General features: G+C 41.4%; 1 protein-coding gene across 1 annotated transcript in view; it reads left to right on the top strand.

Annotated features, from left to right (window-relative positions):
- LOC126091856 (parathyroid hormone/parathyroid hormone-related peptide receptor-like) overlaps positions 1-21,186 on the top strand; it is a 453,641-nt gene that overhangs the window by 106,493 nt on the left and 325,962 nt on the right. The window contains exon 2 of the mRNA XM_049907147.1: positions 11,534-11,591. The gene's annotated coding sequence lies outside the window, so the exon portion shown is untranslated. The remainder of the gene's footprint in view (positions 1-11,533; positions 11,592-21,186) is intronic.

Genomic DNA, 21,186 nt, shown 5'->3' with positions numbered 1-21,186 from the left:
TAATAGAAGGCAGATTTCAGACTACCTAACAGATCAAAACGAAAATTTCTGTTCCGACACTGACAATGTTGAGTGTTTATGGAAAAAGTTCAAGGCAATCGTAAAATGCGTTTTAGACAGGTACGTGCCGAGTAAAACTGTGAGGGACGGGAAAAACCCACCGTGGTACAACAACAAAGTTAGGAAACTACTGCGAAAGCAAAGAGAGCTTCACTCCAAGTTTAAACGCAGCCAAAACCTCTCAGACAAACAGAAGCTAAACGATGTCAACGTTATCGTAAGGAGGGCTATGCGTGAAGCGTTCAGTGAATTCGAAATAAAATACTAGGTTCCGACTTGACAGAAAATCCTAGGAAGTTCTGGTCTTACGTTAAATCAGTAAGTGGCTCGAAACAGCATGTCCAGGCACTCCGGGATGATGATGGCATTGAAACAGAGGATGACAAGCGTAAAGCTGAAATACTAAACACCTTTTTCCAAAGCTGTTTTACAGAGGAAGACCGCACTGCAGTTCCTTCTCTAAATCCTCGCACAAACGAAAAAATGGCTGACATCGAAATAAGTGTCCAAGGAATAGAAAAGCAACTGGAATCATTCAACAGAGGAAAGTCCACTGGACCTGACGGGATACCAATTCGATTCTACACAGAGTACGCGAAAGAACTTGCCCCCCTTCTAACAGCCGTGTACCGCAAGTCTCTAGAGGAACGGAAGGTTCCAAATGATTGGAAAAGAGCACAGGTAGTCCCAGTCTTCAAGAAGAGTCGTCGAGCAGATGCGCAAAACTATAGACCTATATCTCTGACGTCGATCTGTTGTAGAATTTTAGAACATGTTTTTTGCACGAGTATCATGTCGTTTTTGGAAACTCAGAATCTACTATGTAGGAATCAACATGGATTCCGGAAACAGCGATCGTGTGAGACCCAACTCGCTTTATTTGTTCATGAGACCCAGAAAATATTAGATACAGGCTCCTAGGTAGATGCTATTTTTCTTGACTTCCGGAAGGCGTTCGATACAGTTCCGCACTGTCGCCTGATAAACAAAGTAAGAGCCTACGGAATATCAGACCAGCTGTGTGGCTGGATTGAAGAGTTTTTAGCAAACAGAACACAGCATGTTGTTATCAACTGAGAGACGTCTACAGACGTTAAAGTAACCTCTGGCGTGCCACAGGGGAGTGTTATGGGACCATTGCTTTTCACAATATATATAAATGACCTAGTAGATAGTGTCGGAAGTTCCATGCGGCTTTTCGCGGATGATGCTGTAGTATACAGAGAAGTTGCAGCATTAGAAAATTGTAGCGAAATGCAGGAAGATCTGCAGCGGATAGGCACTTGGTGCAGGGAGTGGCAACTGACCCTTAACAAATGTAATGTATTGCGAATACATAGAAAGAAGGATCCTTTATTGTATGATTATATGATAACGGAACAAACACTGATAGCAGTTACTTCTGTAAAATATCTGGGAGTATGCGTGCGGAACGATTTGAAGTGGAATGATCATATAAAATTAATTGTTGGTAAGGCGGGTACCAGGTTGAGATTCATTGGGTGAGTCCTTAGAAAATGTAGTCCATCAACAAAGGAGGTGGCTTACAAAACACTCGTTCGACCTATACTTGAGTATTTCTCATCAGTGTGGGATCCGTACCAGATCGGGTTGACGGAGGAGATAGAGAATATCCAAAGAAGAGCGGCGCGTTTCGTCACAGGGTTATTTGGTAACCGTGATAGCGTTACGGAGATGTTTAACAAACTCAAGTGGCAGACTCTGCAAGAGAGGCGCTCTGCATCGCGGTGTAGCTTGCTCGCCAGGTTTCGAGAGGGTGCGTTTCTGGATGAGGTATCGAATATATTGCCCCCCCTACTTATACCTCCCGAGGAGATAACGAATGTAAAATTAGAGAGATTAGAGCGCGCACGGAGGCTTTCAGACAGTCGTTCTTCCCGCGAACCATACGCGACTGGAACAGGAAAGGGAGGTAATGACAGTGGCACGTAAAGTGCCCTCCGCCACACACCGTTGGGTGGCTTGCGGAGTATAAATGTAGATGCAGATGTAGCTGTAGATGTATTGGTGCAGTGGACTGGCAAGACAGCCAATCCACTAGGAGGAAGCCGAAAGGCACGCGTTTAAGCTCACGCAGGCTGGCGTGAGGTCTGGAACCGGACAAGGTATTTATAGTAGCAAAGAACGTACGTAACTACTGGAATACTTAACTTTAATTCATAATTGGTGAACATCGCTCTTGACGGTACATGTTTTATAGCATCAATAGTAACTGATAATGGCGCCTTGCTAGGTCGTAGCAAATGACGTAGCTGAAGGCTATGCTAACTATCGTCTCGGCAAATGAGAGCGTAATTTGTCAGTGAACCATCGCTAGCAAAGTCGGCTGTAGAACTGGGGCGAGTGCTAGGGAGTGTCTCTAGACCTGCCGTGTGGCGGTGCTCGGTCTGCAATCACTGATAGTGGCGAACCGCGGGTCCGACGTATACTAACGGACCGCGGCCGATTTAAAGGCTACCACCTAGCAATTGTGTTGTCTGGCGGTGACACCACAATTGGCACTATAAATATCCTGCCACTCTTGTTCCCTGACGAGGTTTAAAAAACTTTCTATTGCTGTTGAATTGACTTTCCTACATAGTTTCTGACATTTGCGTGAATACAAAAGCCTTTTAATGTTAAAATTTGTGCCGCATGATCTAAAAGGCCATTCACCCTTTTACTAACAGAATGCCCATTTATTAATGAAGAATGAATAAAACTATTGTCTATGGCTGTGCTATTGTTCCCCTGCACCCTAGTGGGAAAAAGCACGGTCTGCATCAGATCATACGAATTTAGGAGATCTACAAACATCCTTTTTCTTGCACCATCATATACAAAATTAATACTGAAGTCACCACATATAACCAATTTCTGGTACTTCCTATAAAGTGAATCAAGAACTCTCTCTAGCTTGAGCAGAAATGCTCTAAAGTCAGAGTTGGGGGACCTATGAACAACAACAATTAGAAATTTAGTTTCACTAAATTCAACTATCTTCAAAGATAGGTCGTGGGGTCATTATTGCCTCTCTTGTTCCTCCACTTCTCTGCAAAGCAAACTGATCTTCTGTGAGGTCGACTTCTACCAGTTCTTCGACTCTTCTGTAAGGAATTAGTGTTAGTATTTTGCAGCTATGACTTATTAAACTGACGGTTCGATAATTTTCACACTTGTCAGCAACTGTGTTCTTTTTACCTGGAATTATTATAATCTTCTTGAAGTCCGAGAGGGCTTCGCTTGTCCCCTACAGGTTGCACACTTGATGGAAGAGTTTTCTCATGGCTGTCTTTCCCAAAGTTATCAGTAATTCTGTCAGAATGTCGTCTACTCCCTGGGGCTTGTTTCGACTGACATTTTTTCTCAAATTCTTCTCCCATCTCATATTCAACTAAGTCTGAATCACTTCCGTAGTGTTGGCTTCAAGTTCATCTCCCTTGTACAGACCCTCCATCTTTCAGCTTTCCCTTCTTTGCTTAGGATTGGTTTTCCATCAGAACTCTTGATATTCATACTGCTGCTTCTCTTTTCTCCGAGGACTTTATTTTCTTGTAGGCAGTATCTGTCTTCCCCTAGCGAAATTTGCTTCTAAATCCTTATATCTGTCCTCTAGCCATTCCTGCTTAGCCATTTTGCGCTTCCTATCAATCTCATTTTTTAGACATTGTTATTCTCTTTCGCCCCATTCTTTGCTGTATTTTTATATTTTCTACTTTCATCGATTACATTCAATATCTCTCGTATTATACAAGGATTTATACTAGGCCGTGCGTTTTTACCTATTTAATTCTCTGCGGCCTTCGCTATTTCATCTCTTAAAGCTACCCATTCGTCGTCTTCTGTATTCCTTTACCCTATTCTAGCAGTCGTTGCCTAATGCTCACTCTGGAAATCTCAACAACCTTTTGTCCTTTCAACTTATCTAAGTCCCACTTCCTCAATTTCCTACCTTTCTTCAGTTTTATCTACAGTTCATTGGCAATAAATTGTGGTCAGAGTCCACATCTTCCCCTGGAAATGACTTATAATTTAAATTCTGGTTCCCAAATTCTGTCTTAACATTACTTAAGCAATGTGGAAGCTTCCAGTGTCTCCAGGCCTCTACCATGTATACAACCTCCTTTCATGATTCTTAAAGCAAGTGCCAGTGATGATAAATTATGCTCTGTGCAAAATTCTACTAGGCGGCTTCCTCTTTCAGTCCTCTTTCCCCACGCCATATTAACCCAACTATTTTCCTTTCTTTTCCTGTTCCTACTATCGAATTCCAGTCCCCCTCACAACTGAATAATCATCTTCCTTAACTATATGTCTGATAATATATTTCTCCAAACTCTTCATATCTGCGGAGCGAGTTGGCATATATTTTCCGAATCTGGACAATCTTCCACATCAGACGAGGATTCACAACATTCGTAACACGCCTGAAAGGTTAGTAAAAAGGATAGTGTACAGGTATAGAACTAGGGAGCCTATATAAATATTTTTATTCATTATTTTGTTTTCCTTATTATGTTTAGTAACGTATCTCAGTACATTCAGGTATTAAAAGAACGTAAGTGTGTTAATGACTCTGATATGGCTTTACTACATGAGAAAGTGTTTGCAACTTTCGAAACTGCACAATAGAGTGGTAGGTCGGTGATGACGATGAGGTTAATGCTGATTGTTGAGTTGTGGCGGATGTCGTATGTATAGACTCGTGTCAAACATGTAAATCAGTACGTCCTCCGTGTCGTGTTGAACAGCAGGAAAACAGTGATTAATGTTGAGTATACTGTGAACTGAACACTCTGCATTATGCGTGTATGAACGGAGTTTTCGCGTGTGCTGTGAATTCAAATCAACGGGTCCCTGGCAAACAATGCTTGTGCACAATGTCAGGTTTGAATACTTCGAGAACTGTGTTTTGATGTGTATAGCCCTTCAAATGTGTCGTATCAATCACTGAACAGAAACTGTTTCGCTGATACAACGGAGTAGAACATTGTACAGGCGAATAGTCTCCCATAATTTTGACAGTATTTCAAATCGTGCGCATTTTGTTACTGCAGTTCCGCGGCATCAAGCTCACGACGACAGCTGCGACAGTACCGGAGTCCTATCATTATTTGCAGCAGATGTATAACAGATTTGGAGTCATTATTTTCAAAGTAGAATCGTCAAATACCAGCACTGCGTGTGTTCTTCCCCACATTAACTCGGAATCCTACAACGAGGTGAGGTGCCGCCATTTACTGTTGAACACTATCAGTCTCTCACTTACAAAATTATCTGTTGTTTCTCTAAAATGAAAGTTTGTTCCAATTGTATAATTGCTTTTAGTCGATCTACGACAACATTGTCATTTAACAGTATCAACTCACCGTCCGCGCAAACTAAGTTGACACTGAACAGTATAAATGTTGTGTTTTCTCCACCTATCTCCTTATAGTTATTTTACTATGTAATAAAATAGTGGTTGCACCTGTTCTCAATCACTTAGTGTATCACCCAAGTTTCGACGATTCTGAGTTTTTACATAATTTATGGATAATTGTGTCAAATGAATAGATTTGCAACCAGCCGTTATGTGGCGTGCACTCAAACCTATCGTAAGTATGCTTTGTTGCGATTAGCGGAGAACAGCAGCAGTATTCGAATTTGACAGCTGTTGTCCTGTACGCCGGCCGGAGTGGCCGTGCGGTTCTAGGCGCTACAGTCTGGAGCCGAGCGACAGCTACGGTCGCAGGTTCGAACGCTGCCTCGGGCATGGATGTGTGTGATGTCCTTAGGTTAGTAGGTTTAATTAGTTCTAAGTTCTAGGCGAATGATGACCTCAGAAGTTAAGTTGCATAGTGGTCAGAGCCATTTGAATCATTTTTGTCCTGTACACGTGTTCTGGAGCATGTTTGATTACATTATAATGTGATTTGTATGGTTTGTCGCGTCGGTGTATGCCGAGTAATTAACCACATTTTTCGTTAAATGCATATTTATTATTCAACAACCACGGTACTTTGTATTTATGGCAACTTTAATGCCAGAAAACGATCTTTATTTAATTTTATTGGTGCTGGTTTTGTGCGTGTTTGCATAAAGGTGCAAGGCGAGTATATAAGTACAGTTTCAGGGCTTTTGAGTTGCACGGTAAATTTAACTTCATTCTTGTAGCTCAAAACCTAATATGTAGAATTTATCACCATTAACCAATACACTTACGTTAAATAAGGGTGGGTTGTATAATACACGTGACACCAAGAATGATCAATCTGAATTCGGAGATCAACCTTATATTAACGTTAATCCTAGATTATTTCGTCGTGAAGTGCAATCATCTTCGACTGGCGTTATTTCTCGGATCGAGTCAACTTAAGCACAGTCGTCAGATTACAACCTTATTGGCATTACAAAACAACGTTTTTGTTCTGCGCAAATCCTAGTTAAAAAGAAGTAAATAATGCTATTAACACAAAAAATGTTAAGTAAATAAGTGAAAACGCCACTTTCAAATTGCTAAAGCTCTAAATACTTTTACGCTTTCTTGGGTTAAGAAAGAGCGGCTTTGTAATTAATGAATACAGGTAACAATCGGATCTTATAACAGTTTTTGGAGATGACTCGTAGTTAATGTGATTAGTTTCAGGCATTTTACAACCACTTAGAGGCAGTGTAAAAAATGGAAATTTTAATATTTGCATTGAAAAGTTAAGTATATGGAGCTTTACCGCAGCCAATAATGATTAAACATCTTTTTTAAAACGGTTTTCTAGCCTCGTATAGCGGTACCTATAGAGAATTTATTTTTTAACTACAGAACAAGTGCATAAAATGTTATGCCAACTGCACACATGTTGTTGAACAATTCCGGTTATATGCATAATAAAGCCAGTGGCTTAGCGGTTGCTTCCTATAGTGCATTTCAGAGGAAGTCAGGTTCGATCGCGGATCATTTGTTGGAACTTTTTTCTGTTTGCCACTTGCTTCGCCTCTGGCAGTGTTTGTTAATGTACGACATACTGAGCTGTTGAAGTTTACATCTCACGAGAGGAATCTATCATATTTGCACTTCGAGTTGAAACTCAGTCTTATTTGATGTTTTTCCTCTCTCTCTTACTGTCGCCGAAGTTGTGATATCAATATTTTTGTTACATCTTGAAAAACAAAGGAATTATTAGGAAAAAATAAGCATTTCAAATATTATTAAAAATAGCTTTTATCATTACAATTCACATGGATTAACACTTTCCAGTAAACTATCACCAACAGTCTTTGTTTGTCTCTAATTAGTTGTTGTGTGACGGTTTGCCCTCTTTTGTTTCTTTGTTTTTTTGTCCTCAGTGTCGACTTACTGGGTGAAAAAATAGGGGGTGGAAGTGCAGTGCTGCCTACTGTAAATTATGTAGCCGACATGTGCACTTTTGCATTTCACAGTTGTTTACTTTCACTTTTCACAGCCCCCCCCCCCCCCCCCTATATACAAATTTAATATGGCCAGTGCACTATTTTTAACTTTCGATAAGCCTCATCAATCGTTTTCAGGCGAACATCCACATACTTCTACAATAGTTTACTGTTGAATATCTATGAGCAGTAAAAAATCTAACCACAAAGTTCAAAGTTCTTGAAGAATAGAAAACTACGTATGGAGCAGACACTGTCATTGTTTTAACACACTGTCTAATAGTGTAACACTTATTTCACAGTTAAGTTGAAGCCTTGTTGTTATTCTAATCAACACAGGTGTCTCGTCTGAAACTCGGCCGTGGACTGACTGTCTTGGTACCAAAAATCGGGTCCTATTTTATCTTCACAATAATACGAGGTGCATTCAAGTTCTAAGGCCTCCGATTTTTTTTTCTAATTAACTACTCACCCGAAATCGATGAAACTGGCGTTACTTCTCGACTTAATCGCCCTGCAGACGTACACATTTTTCACAACGCTGACGCCATGATTCCATGGCAGCGGCGAAGGCTTCTTTAGGAGTCTGTTTTCACCACAGGAAAATCGCTGAGGCAATAGCAGCACGGCTGGTGAATGTGCGGCCACGGAGAGTGTCTTTCATTGTTGGAAAAAACCAAAAGTCACTAGGAGCCAGGTCAGGTGAGTAGGGAGCACGAGGAATCACTTCAAAGTTGTTATCACGAAGAAACTGTTGCGCAACGTTAGCTCGATGTGCGGTAGCGTCGTCTCGGTGAAACAGCACACGCGCAGCCCTTCCCGGGCGTTTTTCTTGCAGTGCAGGAAGGAATTTGTTCTTCAAAACATTTTCGTAGTATGCAACTGTTACCGTAGTGCCCTTTAGAACGCAATGGGTAAGGATTACGCCCTCGCTGTCCCAGAACATGGACACCATCATTTTTTCAGCACTGGCGGTTACCCGAAATTTTTTTGGTGGCGGTGAATCTGTGTGCTTCCATTGAGCTGACTGGCGCTTTGTTTCTGGATTGAAAAATGACATCCACGTCTCATCCATTGTCACAACCGACGAAAAGAAAGTCCCATTTGTGCTGTCGTTGCGCGTCAACATTGCTCGGCAACGTGCCACACGGGCAGCCGTACGTTTCTCGGAAACTATTTACTGTTGGTACCTAAGCCAAAGTAGGCGTCCCTTTATTTTCACCATTCCTTCACCCTGTTAAGTTCGGACTGTATCTGAAAGCTACCAATGGTAGGTTCCCCTTGTCAGAATAAAAATAAATCGCGCCGCAGTTATAGCTGCAGCACTTGCCTTGCAGAATACAATACAGGTTTGTACAAAATGATCTGGACACTTTGAAGTGATTGTAAAAATGTTTGTTTATATGATTATGTATATCTGTATTATATTATTATATATATGGAAATAGCGACTCAAGAAGTTCTTGTGTCATGTTTGCAAATATTCAGTGTGTGAAAAGAAAAGTCACACGGCACACGCCCAATCTACAATCCAAATCGACCCACACTCGCCCTAAGGTGTCCGCATTGATGTCAGTCACAGCTACCCTGATACGTCCGCCTTTACAAAGACATCGTGTTTTTATTTAAACTTTTGTACCTAAGCTCCTGAATCTTCGACACGCATTAGTTGCGGACTCGCTATTGCAGATCTCAGTCACCCAAAATGCCTTCTCCGTTGGTCTGGCCACCATGTTGCTGGAGATCATTGCAACAAAAAAGCTTCTTGTGTTGCTGTAGCCATACATATAATCATATAATACCTTAACTCAATACAAACATTTTGAACTATCACTTGAAATTGTCTAGACCATTCTAAATAATCCTGTATAGCTATCGATGCATCGGATGGGGAGCCTGAATGAATTGTAGCCAGCAGTGTATTCAGTGGTATTAAAAGTATTCAAATTACCGCATATAACATCGTAGGTGTTGGAAACACGAATAAATTGTGGCTTCAGCCCTAAAATTAGCTTCTGCCCCTTTTCTGTAACCGTAGGTCTATCGAGATTATCGCTACCAAGTTTATGAATTTCAACACTGAGAAGTTTTGACACAGTTTTTGCTCCAGTTTATGCAATCACAATGAGATGAAATGTAATATCTGTGAAATGTGTCTTAAATTATATCCTCTCATGCGCAAATGCTTTCTTGGTCTTACGGTATATTGATAATTTTTATTCTCGGACCGCCTAACTACAACTGAATGAAACAATTTTCATGCCATACGCGTTTCGCCTTTATCCTCTGCAAGGCATCTTCAGTGGTCTGGAATATGTACATAGTTTTACTATTTAGTTTACATTTTGGGGCAATATATCTATAGGTTATAGACGTTCTGGTGCTTGGTTTTTCTATGACGTAGTATTATAGGTTCCGCGGACGATTTTCTATATGTTATGTTTATGTTCCATTTTTGGCACTGTTTCTCTTCTTATAATTGCCATTTGGGTTTTTGTTGCCCACACTTCACAGCACTAAGAACTGATCACTTGTTTTTTATTTTTATTTTCATTTTGTGTGTGTGTGAAATGGCATTTGTCTTGGTTTCGCATGTGTGTGTGTGAAATGGCATTTGTCTTGGTTTCGCGTGTGTGTGTGTGTGTGTGTGTGTGTGTGTGTGTGTGACCAGAAGGCGAAGGGGGAAAGAGAGACAGAGGGAGGAAGGCATGTATTTGTTTTAATGTGGTTGCATGTGCAAGAGGGATGATTTTTACCTTACCCTTTTTTTTATTAAGTGTAACAGGGAGTCTGTACAGATGTTTGTTTTCAGCGATGGCTTTTTGCATGTGGAAGTTTTCTTGCATTAGGATAAGATATTTGTCATTGTCTTGTTATCACTGACATAACACATTTTCAAACATTTCCGGTCACGATTTACCTGTTAGTTCTGTGAATTCCTTGCATTTTCTTTGTCGGCCGTAATAACTTTTATCAGTTCCTTGCCTTCAATTGTGTCTTTATGCTAACCGAATCCGATTTCCAGCATGAAATCAGTTTTGACTGGGAAATAGTTTGAAGATCGCAACTCTCCTGCTTCCTTTTATCTTTACAATATAATCTTCGATAATAAGTACTGTGTATCCAGGATGTATGATCAGTAACTTCGATCGCAGCCCTATAATCGTGCAAATAGCTGATTTTAGCGGTGTTGCAAACCAGGTTTTGTGCTAATTTAAATCAACACTAAACCTCCTTCGGTGGATCCAAGTTTATTGTTATTCAATAGGGCAGAGTCTGAGCAATGTTCGATTTCTGAACTAAGGCCGAAATTGACCTTCACCCAGAAATGTTTATACAATCGGCACCTCGATGTAACATAACGAGATTAGATCACCATTCGATTGCGCGATCATTTACACTATTTGAATTTAGGTCGGCTACTACCGTTTTTTGCAGTATCATCCGTCAGAGACGGAGAGAACGAATTTAAATAGGCATGTGTCAGTGTAGCGTGCTTGCTAAGTGGTTCACGGGTTAAGTGGCATACAACAAACCAAATGGTGTCAGGTTCGATCACCCGTCGCTTATAGGATTTTTATCTGTCAATTATAAATTCTTTTACCACTGGCAACGTTCGTCGATGTGAAAAATAAGTTGACAGTTCGGAAGCCTCGTTAAACTGTGGCCCCCCATGTACCTGGCTGGATAAGTCAGTTCAAACGTCGGATGAAGACAACGACATACTACCACCAGCAGGACGATGCCTAGTGAAGTACTGTGGGGTTCAAAACAGTCTTCTGATTCATAACTGCTTTACTTGTTGCTAAGTGGTATGAAGTATAAAAATTGCATTTTTCAAACCATCGAGAAATAGTAGGGTTTTGCCCATACACTTTTATTTTTCTCTCTTCTGTTAGTCGTGGGAATAACCCCCAGAACTCTTGTGTCTATCCTCATGTCACTCAGTATATCAAACAGCCTGTGTCATCTGTTTATTGACTGTCTTAAGCTAAGAGAAGAGTCGTTCTAGTACGGCTTTAGCTTATCAAGTTTCCTGGAACTTTTCCCTGATATCTTAAGTGACTGTGTTTCCCTTTCGTTTCAGTTTGTCTTGAGTGGGTTCCGAACGCATTGGTCTCCAGGCTGTGTCACTTAAATCTGAGGTAGTAAAACTATTCGTTAATTTCTTTCCTTATAAAAACTTCCACAAATTTTGTAGTAGTTCAGTGTTAGCATAGTTTAAACAACGACAAGCTGATGACATTAAAGTTCAAGGACGTCTCCATAAGCAACTTTTGAAGACGAATAAAGGTCCATCGCAAATTATTGGTTAATTACTGTTACGAAAATAAATAAGAAAAGCTTTGTCCCTATCTGAAGCGCGGTCTTTGAATTTCAGGACTTCCGATAGTGTACACAGTGGAAACAAATAGCCGTAACAACACTACTTCTTCATTCGAGAGACGTCTTCACCTGTAGTGAATTATTCTTTCTATTTCTTATCGTCTCTTCGTCAGTCCTTGATCCTTTAATCTATTTTTCAGTTGATAACTTAGATTATTGTGTTTCCTTGATTATTTGAAGTTCCTATCACATACATAAAGAAAAACAAAAAACAATTCTTTTTAGCTCATACTGACAGTAGCTTCGTACCTTTTTATGAAAAGAACATATTTGGTTCTTGTACTGTAGTTAGAGCAAGCAACTTTCTCAATTACTCTCAACGACGGCGATGCTTAAAACGCAATCCACACATAAATGTTCAGTTTTTCCTTTACTGTCACCATGCTCATTCTATCTTTTGTATCGAAACAGCTGTGATGGTAGATTTGTTTGTATTCTTTTTCATATTCTCTAGTCCATCCACATCTCATCACTGGCTTTACCCGATATGAGGTATTTTCCGTTTACAGGTATCCCTGTGACAAATGGAATCAACAGAAAACAGTAGCGCTGAATGCATTTGATGATAGGAAAAAATCTGTAAGCGATTTTACAAATATCATTTTTAGTTTGTTATAGCCATGGCTTGTTTCATTATGTTGCGTTAGCCAGTTCTGCATTAAGCATCTTACAGATATTTTTCTTATTGTTTTCAGTGGTACATGATCTTCTACTGATATTTATCTGAGTATTAATCAACACAATATTTTTTTCTTGTTGACTTTATGGTTTCCACGCACCTTACTCGCCATAGTACGTGTGATGATGGTTAGTTATCACTATTGTTTCATAATTTCTCCGGGTTCTACAGGTATAGTGCGATGGCTCCGCGATGTAATACACTGCCTGTCAAAAAAAACGTTAAGTACCCAGAAGAAATGGATGTCAGTATAACGTCGTACACTTATACGGAGTGTTCAAAAAGTCTCTCCGCAGTGCTGCATGATAGCCGCGCGTGCCGTATGATTGTTCGCCTGCCTGGGTTACTTACCTTCAAGTGGACTCTCCCAACATTCCACTGTTTCGTTTATCTCAGCCAGCGTCAGTAATATCGTTGGTGAGCGTTTAAGTTTAGTTCCTTTGTTCGTTTGTTTCGTTTTGTTACTGTTAAAATGCTAACCATTGAAGAACGTGTGTTTTTAGTCGAACAAGTGTTAAAATCTGGCGGTAAATACACAGTTTCAGTTCGTCGAAAATTTAATTCAGTTTTCCCGGAGACAGCACTTCCACATTGTGATACTGTGCAAGATTTGATTAACAAATTTCGAAGTACGGGTTCCGTGACACATGCACCGAGAAGTGGTCGTCCTAGAGTTTTGTCTGAGGATAAACTACTCGATATTTCCGATAAAATGTCCATGAGCCCGAGCAAGTCAGTAAGAAAACTCGACCAGCAAATCGATGTTAGTGTCGGAATGGCCCACACAGCTATAAGGAAAAAATTGGAACTTTTCCCATACAAAGTAGCAGTCATGCAAGAACTGAAAAATACTGATCATGGCAAGAGACTGCATTATTGTCAATGGTTCAAAAATTTCGATCAACAAAATGGAAAGGATATTCTTAATGAAACGTTTTCACAGATGAAGCGTGGTTTCATTTATCCACTCGCAAAATATTCGTACGGGGAGTACTGAAAATCCATTGTGTATTCATGAGGAACCACTTCATTCTGTGAAAATAGGAGTTTGAATTGCAGTTTCGAGACGTCGGATTGTGGGTCCCATATTTTTCAACGAAACAATAAACGCACAACGATACTGCAGTGATATTCCGTACACATTCATAGGAGAACTTGTGTTAAGTGAAATACTGAACATTTATTTTCAACAAGATGGTGCAACCGCGCATACAGCTCGTGTTTCAGTGTCACTGCTTGCTGGTGTTTTTGGTGATCACATAATTTCACAGGAACTTTGGCATCCACGGTCGCCTGACCTAACACCACCTGACTTTTTCTTCTGGGGTGCAGCGAAAGCAACTGTCTATAAAAACCGTCCAAAATCCGTCGATGAATTGAAAACTGCAATATCCACTTTCACTGCTTCTGTTACAGAAGAAATGTTACAGCTTGTGTTTGGGAACATGATTAGGCGAACTGAATTGTGTATTCAACAACAGGGGGGACACTTTCAACATTTAATGTGGAAATTTGTAAGTAAAAATGAATATTCAATAAATTAATAACTTATATTTCACTGAGGTTGATTTCCGTATGTTCACTCCGGCATACGGCACTCGCGGCTAACAATCATACAGCATTGCGGAGAGACTTTTTGAACATCCCGTATGTTATATGGTGTGGTGTCACCGCCAGACAACACACTTGCTAGGTGGTAGCCTTTAAATCGGCCGCGGTCCGTTAGTATACGTCGGACCCGCGGGTCGCCACTGTCAGTGATTGCAGACCGAGCGCCGCCACACGGCAGGTCTAGAGAGACTTCCTAGTACTCGCCCCAGTTGTACAGACGACTTTGCTAGCGATGCTACACTGACAAATACGCTCTCATTTGCCGAGACGATAGTTAGCATAGCCTCCAGCTACGTCATTTGCTACGACCTAGCAAGGCGCCATTACCAGTTTATTTTGAGATTGTTATTAATGTACAGTCAAGAGAGATGTTCACCAATTGTGGATTGAAGTTAAGTATTCTACCAGTTACCTCCTGTTTTGCTAGTCTTATTTCTCTGACCTGTTCCAGACCTCACGCCAGCCTGCGTGAGCTTAAACGCGTGCCTTTCGGGTTCCTCCAATCCCCGTGAATTGGCTCCTGCCAATTCACAACATAGGGGATACGTAAAGGATTAGAGTTGCATTTCTCTGACAGGTATAATGGCCAACAGAGTACATGAGCGTTGTTCGTGTTTAGTGTTACGATGCCAGGTGGTGCATGTAAGGGGCGTGAACCGTGTCTGATGCTGAGTTATCACTGCGAAGGACGCGGAGGTGTCGCATACTCGCGTGGAACATCGTTATCAGCTACTGACGCAGTTTGAAAGCGACCTCATTGTGGATCTCCATTTGGCCGGCTCATCAAATCCTACAATATCCAGATATGTAGGGCATTTCGCAGTGTCAAGGGCCCAATGGTGGGCTGCATGGGAACGTGAAATAAGGCGTAATCGTCATCATTGCTCTGGTCGCCCTCGTCGGACCACAAAGGGGCATCGCCGTATTGTGCACCAACCACTTCATAACCCATTCAAATTTGCGCCTCTCAGACGAGTACAAGCAATGGACTCCCTCCAGCATTCTGTGTCATCACGCCCATTGGCAGGAGACTAGCAGTGGCCGGTCTAGTGAATTACCGTCCCATGGGTAGGCTGTTGTTAACCCATAACACAAACGGCTGCGTTTGGAATGGTGCCGTGATCGGGAAGAATGCTGGCTCTGAGCACTATGGGACTTAACATCTATGGTCATCAGTCCCTTAGAACTTAGAACTACGTAAACTTAACTAACCTAAGGACATCACACGACACCCAGTCATCACGGAGCAGAGAAAATCCCTTACCCCTCCGGGAATCGAACCCGGGAACCCGGGCGCGGGAAGCGAGAACGCTACCGCACGACCACGAGCTGCGGACTGGCGGGGGGGAGGGGGGGAAGAACACAGTTTGCTGATGATGCTGTGGTGTACGGGAAGGTGTCGTTGAGTGACTGTAGGAGGATACAAGATGACTTGGACAGGATTTGTGATTGGTGTAGAAAATGGCAGCTAACTCTAAATATAGATAAATGTAAATGGTCGATTAAATATTTGGGCGTAACATTGCAGAGCGATATGAAGTGGGACAAGCATGTAATGGCAGTTGTGGGGAAGGCGGATAGTCGTCTTCGGTTCATTGGTAGAATTTTGGGAAGACGTGGTTCATCTGTAAAGGAGACCGCTTATAAAACACTAATACGACCTATACTTGAGTATTGCTGGAGCGTTTGGGATCCCTATCAGGTCGGATTGAGGGAGGACATAGAAGCAATTCAGAGGCGGGCTGCTAGATTTGTTACTGGTGGGTTTGATCATCACGCGAGTGTTACGGAAATGCTTCAGAAACTCTGGTGGGAGTCTCTAGAGGAAAGGAGGCGTTCTTTTCGTGAATCGCTACTGAGGAAATTTAGAGAACCAGCATTTGAGGCTGACTGCAGTACAATTTTACTGCTGCCAACTTATATTTCGTGGTTAAGACCACAAAGATAAGATAAGAGAGGCATATAGGCAGTCATTTTTCCCTCGTTCTGTTTGGGAGTGGAACAGGGAGAGAAGATGCTAGTTGTAGTACGAGGTACGCTCCACCACGCACCTTATGGTGGATTGCGGAGTATCTATGTAGATGTAGATGTAGATGTAGATGTAGAATGGCGTCGCATTGTGTTCTGCTATGAGTCGCGGATCTGCAGTACACTGAATGACCATCATCGATGATTAAGTTGGCGACTTTAGGAGAGGTCATGAGCTTCCAATGTTTTGGAGAGGCACGGCGGTGTTACCCCTGACGTCATGGTGTGGGCAGCCACTGGGTATGTCTTCAGTTAACTAATGGTGGTGATTGAGGGAACTCGACACAACGGAACGTCGCGGATATCTTGAGTCCTCATGTTTTACCTTCCATGTGACAGTATCGTGGTGCCATTTTTTCTCAGGACATTGCTCGTCCGATTTGGCACGGTGTCTCCATGAGCCGTCTGCGCACTCCTGTGGCCAGCAAGGTGCCCACATCTGACCCCTGAAGCACATGCTTGGCACCAGCTCGACTTCGTCCCAGTGTCAGTATCCAGGATATCAATGACCAACAGCTGTGTGCCAGCTTGCCTCAGGAGAGGATGCAACATCTTTATGACACCCTTCCCAACCGAGTCAGTGCATATATCCAGGCCAGAGGGGATGCAACGTCATGCTGATAAGTGAATCGTACTGCCCAGTTGTTTGTAAGATGGTTTAAATGGCTCTGAGCACTACGGGACTTAACTTCTTCTGAGGTCATCAGTCCCCTATAACTTAGATCTACTTAAACCTAACTAACCTAAGGACGTCACACGCATCCATGCCCGAGGCAGGATTCGAACCTGCGACTGTAGAGGTCGCGCGGTTCCAGACTAGCGCCTAGAAGCGCTCCGCCACTCCGGCTGGCAGTTGTTTGTAAATTTGATTCGATTTTGTAATACATACCCCTCAATCCGTGAAGTTTCATTTCGTTTCCTCCTCCCCTTCTGACTGGTTCACATTTTTAGTCAGACAGTGTAGTTATATCTGTAGATAACGTATTTAATGGTTGTATAACTGTCGGAATTTCTTCGTTTGTAAATAAAGTACTGACGTAGAAATTATATTGAACAAATTGTAAACATTTACTAGATAATAAGAATACGTCTTCGAAAGATTCTCGTGGTTTTCCTTATGCAATGTTATCAGTAAGATATCGATTTATAAAATGAATCTGTCAGTGATTAATTGCTCCAATGGCGAGATAACGTTATGCACTGTCATTACCGCAAGGGTGAATGTGGTTCATGGTGATAAAATTGAAGGTTTTTAGAGCGTTTTTAAAGGAGTGATTCATTAAATTGTGGTTTCCTGTCTTCTGAACACCCTTCTAACAAAGAAGTGTTGTGCTGCGGTTTATAATTAAGACTAGCTGATAAGAGACGCAAATGACTAGGTCACAGAGTCATTCGCGCAGTACTATAATGGGCGAATTAGCAGCTGAGAAAATGCACATCACTAATTGGCGCTAATGGGATCCAGATGCTGGCAGCCCCACGCTCATGAATAACCTCAAAGCTCTCCGCGAATCCCTCCATGACAGGGGCGCTAACCACAGTCTCTGACTGTTAAGATAGACGAAAATTTCAAACGGCCTTTGGCGGAAGAAATATCTCATCGGCTCCAAAATGTAGATGACTTGTCATTCTTCTTTCTTTAAATACAACAGAACGTATTTAGTTATAACATCGCAATGTTTTCTTAGACAAAATCTTGTACTAAGTCCCGTGCAAAAATTCCATCTTCAGCAGAAACTGCAATTTTTGGGCGGAAAATCAAATTCCGCTTGAGATTCATTCGCTTTGATAACCGGTTTCAGGTGCACTCCATTTTCCAGTGCAGCGGTATAGCCATGCAACATGTCGCTCGTTCGTACTGGGAAATACTAGTTATTCATTTATTCATTCGTTTATTAATTCAATTATTCATTGCGTTCGACAGGTCCCGTCATGAAGAAGAGTCTTCAGGGATGTGGAGCGATGGTATACATTAATCATGTGAAACAGCAGCTATAAATTGCATCAATAATTGACTATTGTTAAACTGTTCCAAACTATTAGTGGGTACCCAACCTAAGTTTAACGCAGTGAAGTTAACAAAAGAGGAGCTACTTCGGAAACAGCATTAGCTTTCCCAGTTATATGAAAACCAGAGGCCCAGTGGGAAACATTCGGATTTTTCTAGTTTCAAATAATGACAGGATTTGGAATAAGTGTAGTCGCTCGGATAAGGTTAGTTACGAGAATGAAGAGTAAACGTCTTTAAAAATGATCCGTACGACGTGAAATAATAACTCTGAATTTATAATACATCCTTTTATATACACTTACATATGCCCAAAAATATGTTTTGCATTCGGAATGTTTGCCCCGGCTTGTAGGACGGGCAGAGATGAGGGGGTGTTAGTAGTGGCACATGACGTGTAACTGTAACTCGACCAATATTTTCAATTAAAGTAAGCACGTTAGGCCGTAGTAGCAATAGGTAAATAGCAACTCAAGGCGGCAATAAAAACTATGTACGTGGTTTCGGAAAGTATATTCGTTTAGAAAAGTCAACTTGTACACGGGAGGAGGTAATGCACTAGCGCAGTGGTCACGATTATTATCTATGACAATACTGTATAAAAATTATTCAGTTGATAAGCACTTTGAAACAATTAAAATTGTATTTGTAGTAAGATAGTACAAAGAGTGAGTCTCATATTCGTGAAGAAGAAGTTATTTTCGTAAATATAGGTGCATCCATAAGTGGTAAGTTATAGCGCAAAATAGGAATGCAATGTCAGAATCCTATCAAAAAATCGTTCATCCCTGTACGATTAGTATGCGTTGAGAAAAATGCATGTTGACTTGAGTAATAATGTATAATAACGATCAACTGTAAAGGGGCCTACACACGTTCGACATTAATTGACAATACTAGTTTGTCAAACATTTCATATATTTAAGCGACCTCACACCATCAATAACACTGACAAAAATTGTCAGTTGACAACGCGATTTTACACGTTTAAGATGTATAACACCCCAAAAACAAAAGCGAGTTCTGCAGTCATACCAACTAACTTGCAAGCAACTGAAAACAACGAAAAACAGGAAATTCTTCCGAGAGTGGTTGAAAAAAAGGACTGATCACAAGTTAATTTACTGACTGAAATCAGAGGCACGGACTCGAAAGTTTTCATCTGCCTATATGTTCAGGTAATTAATATGCAAAATATCTTTCACGGCTTATGATAATTTGGTGAAACTGGTATGCATCAGAGGGCTCTTACTAGTCACTGCAGGTACGTGACGTATTTTTCGAAGTGCAGGCGTTTTTCCAAACTGCCATGTAATTCATTGACCTAGATATATTTTCAAATTAATAAAGTAAACAGTATAGTGGAGAATCCTCCGCTGGTCAGCCTATTAAAATTCTTTTGTACTAAAATACTACTTTGAAAAATTGAATCTGAGGTGTGGTATGCACAAGGCGAACTGAAAACGTAAACAGTGCACTGTAACGTCTGTGGCTGGTTCAGAGAGCTCTGTCGGCATGTGAATGGAGATTATTCTCAAACCGTTAATACATGACCTCACGCGTTCAGTCTGTATTGAGAATATTTTGAAGGCCAGCAGTAAATCTCGTCAATATTTTTAGTGTGGACAATACGTCAATACACACCCTCAAACGGTCAATATATGGACGGTTTGACAGTGTTATTGAACGTGAGAGGGCCCTTTAAGCGCCGTAGGCTGTTGGTAAAAGGTTATAATTTAAGAGAAACTCAGTCAGTTTTACATAACCGAATGTGCGAATACTGCTTTGTTATTTCCCGCTTGCAGCGCTACATAGGAAACATGGTGGCTCCTGAGCGTAAAGCGGTTTGCGGTCTGCAGTTTGCTAAGAGTAAATCTGTAAGCCGGCCGGTGTGACCGAGCGGTTTAGGCGCTTCAGTCTGGAACCGCGCGACCACTACGGTCGCAGGTTCGAACCCTGCCTCGGGCATGGCTGTGTGTGATGTCCTTAGGTTAGTTAGGTTTAAGTAGTTCTAAGTTCTAGGGGACTGATGACCTCAGATGTTAAGTCCCATAGTGGTCAGAGCCATTTTTTTAAATCTTTAATTTCAGTTCAACATGCGCTTCGTTTAAGGTTTAATTGTGAGCCCCCATATGGTAAAAACATATGCCGACTGTATAATCAGTTTGAAATGACAGAATGTTCCTGTAAAGGGAAAAGCAAGGGACGATCCAAAGTGTCTGCTGAGGATGTTGACCGTGTCAGAGCATCTCACCTCCGAAGTCCTAAGACGTCTGTTAGGAAAGCAAGTCTTGAACTTGCGAAAGACGTCAGTGTGGAGTCTTTTAACAAAACACATTCATACATACTGGCTACAGTTTGTATAAGCCTTAAATCCAGATGATTATTATGTACTTTATAGCTTTGCACGTGGGGTGTTGCATCGGGAAGACGAATTTCTTGACCATGTGGTGTTCACAGATGAGACATGTTCAGTGACGAGATACTATTTTATTTGAGTAGGAAATTAAATTTTCCGGTGAAGCTACCGTAACGGGGATGGCTTATCTGGATAAGTTCCAAGAATGGCTCTTTCCCCGATTAGAAGGTGAGCCTGAAAATTTTATTGTGCGACAAATTTGACATTTCTTTGGATAAGAGCGCTTCAACGTCGAAGTCCCTAACTGCTGGATGGTCTGAATGGTCAAACAGAGCTATTTTCCACTGATCTCCACTCTCACCTGACCTCGCACCATGCGGCTTTCTTTCCTTTATAAAAGATAATGTCTACGTTCGGCCACTACTTAATGATTTGCCAGAGTTGAGACACGGAACTGAATAGGCTATTGCTTCCGTTACTCCGCACATGTTAAGCAATTTGTGGGGAGAATTGGATTTTAGGCTGCATGTGTGCTGTGTAGCTGAAGGTGCACGCATCGAACATTTGTAAAAAAAGCTAGTTTACTTTACCTTTAGTTTCGTGCATCATTTGTTGTAAATGTTCTAAATTAAACTGTTATAATATACCTCTGAAACTGGAACATTCTTT

The sequence above is a fragment of the Schistocerca cancellata genome, chromosome 1 (genome assembly GCF_023864275.1).
Source record: "Schistocerca cancellata isolate TAMUIC-IGC-003103 chromosome 1, iqSchCanc2.1, whole genome shotgun sequence".
NCBI classification, from domain to species: Eukaryota; Metazoa; Arthropoda; class Insecta; order Orthoptera; family Acrididae; genus Schistocerca; species Schistocerca cancellata.
Note: the sequence above shows the minus strand (reverse complement) of the source record. Positions and strands in the feature narration are given on the sequence as shown.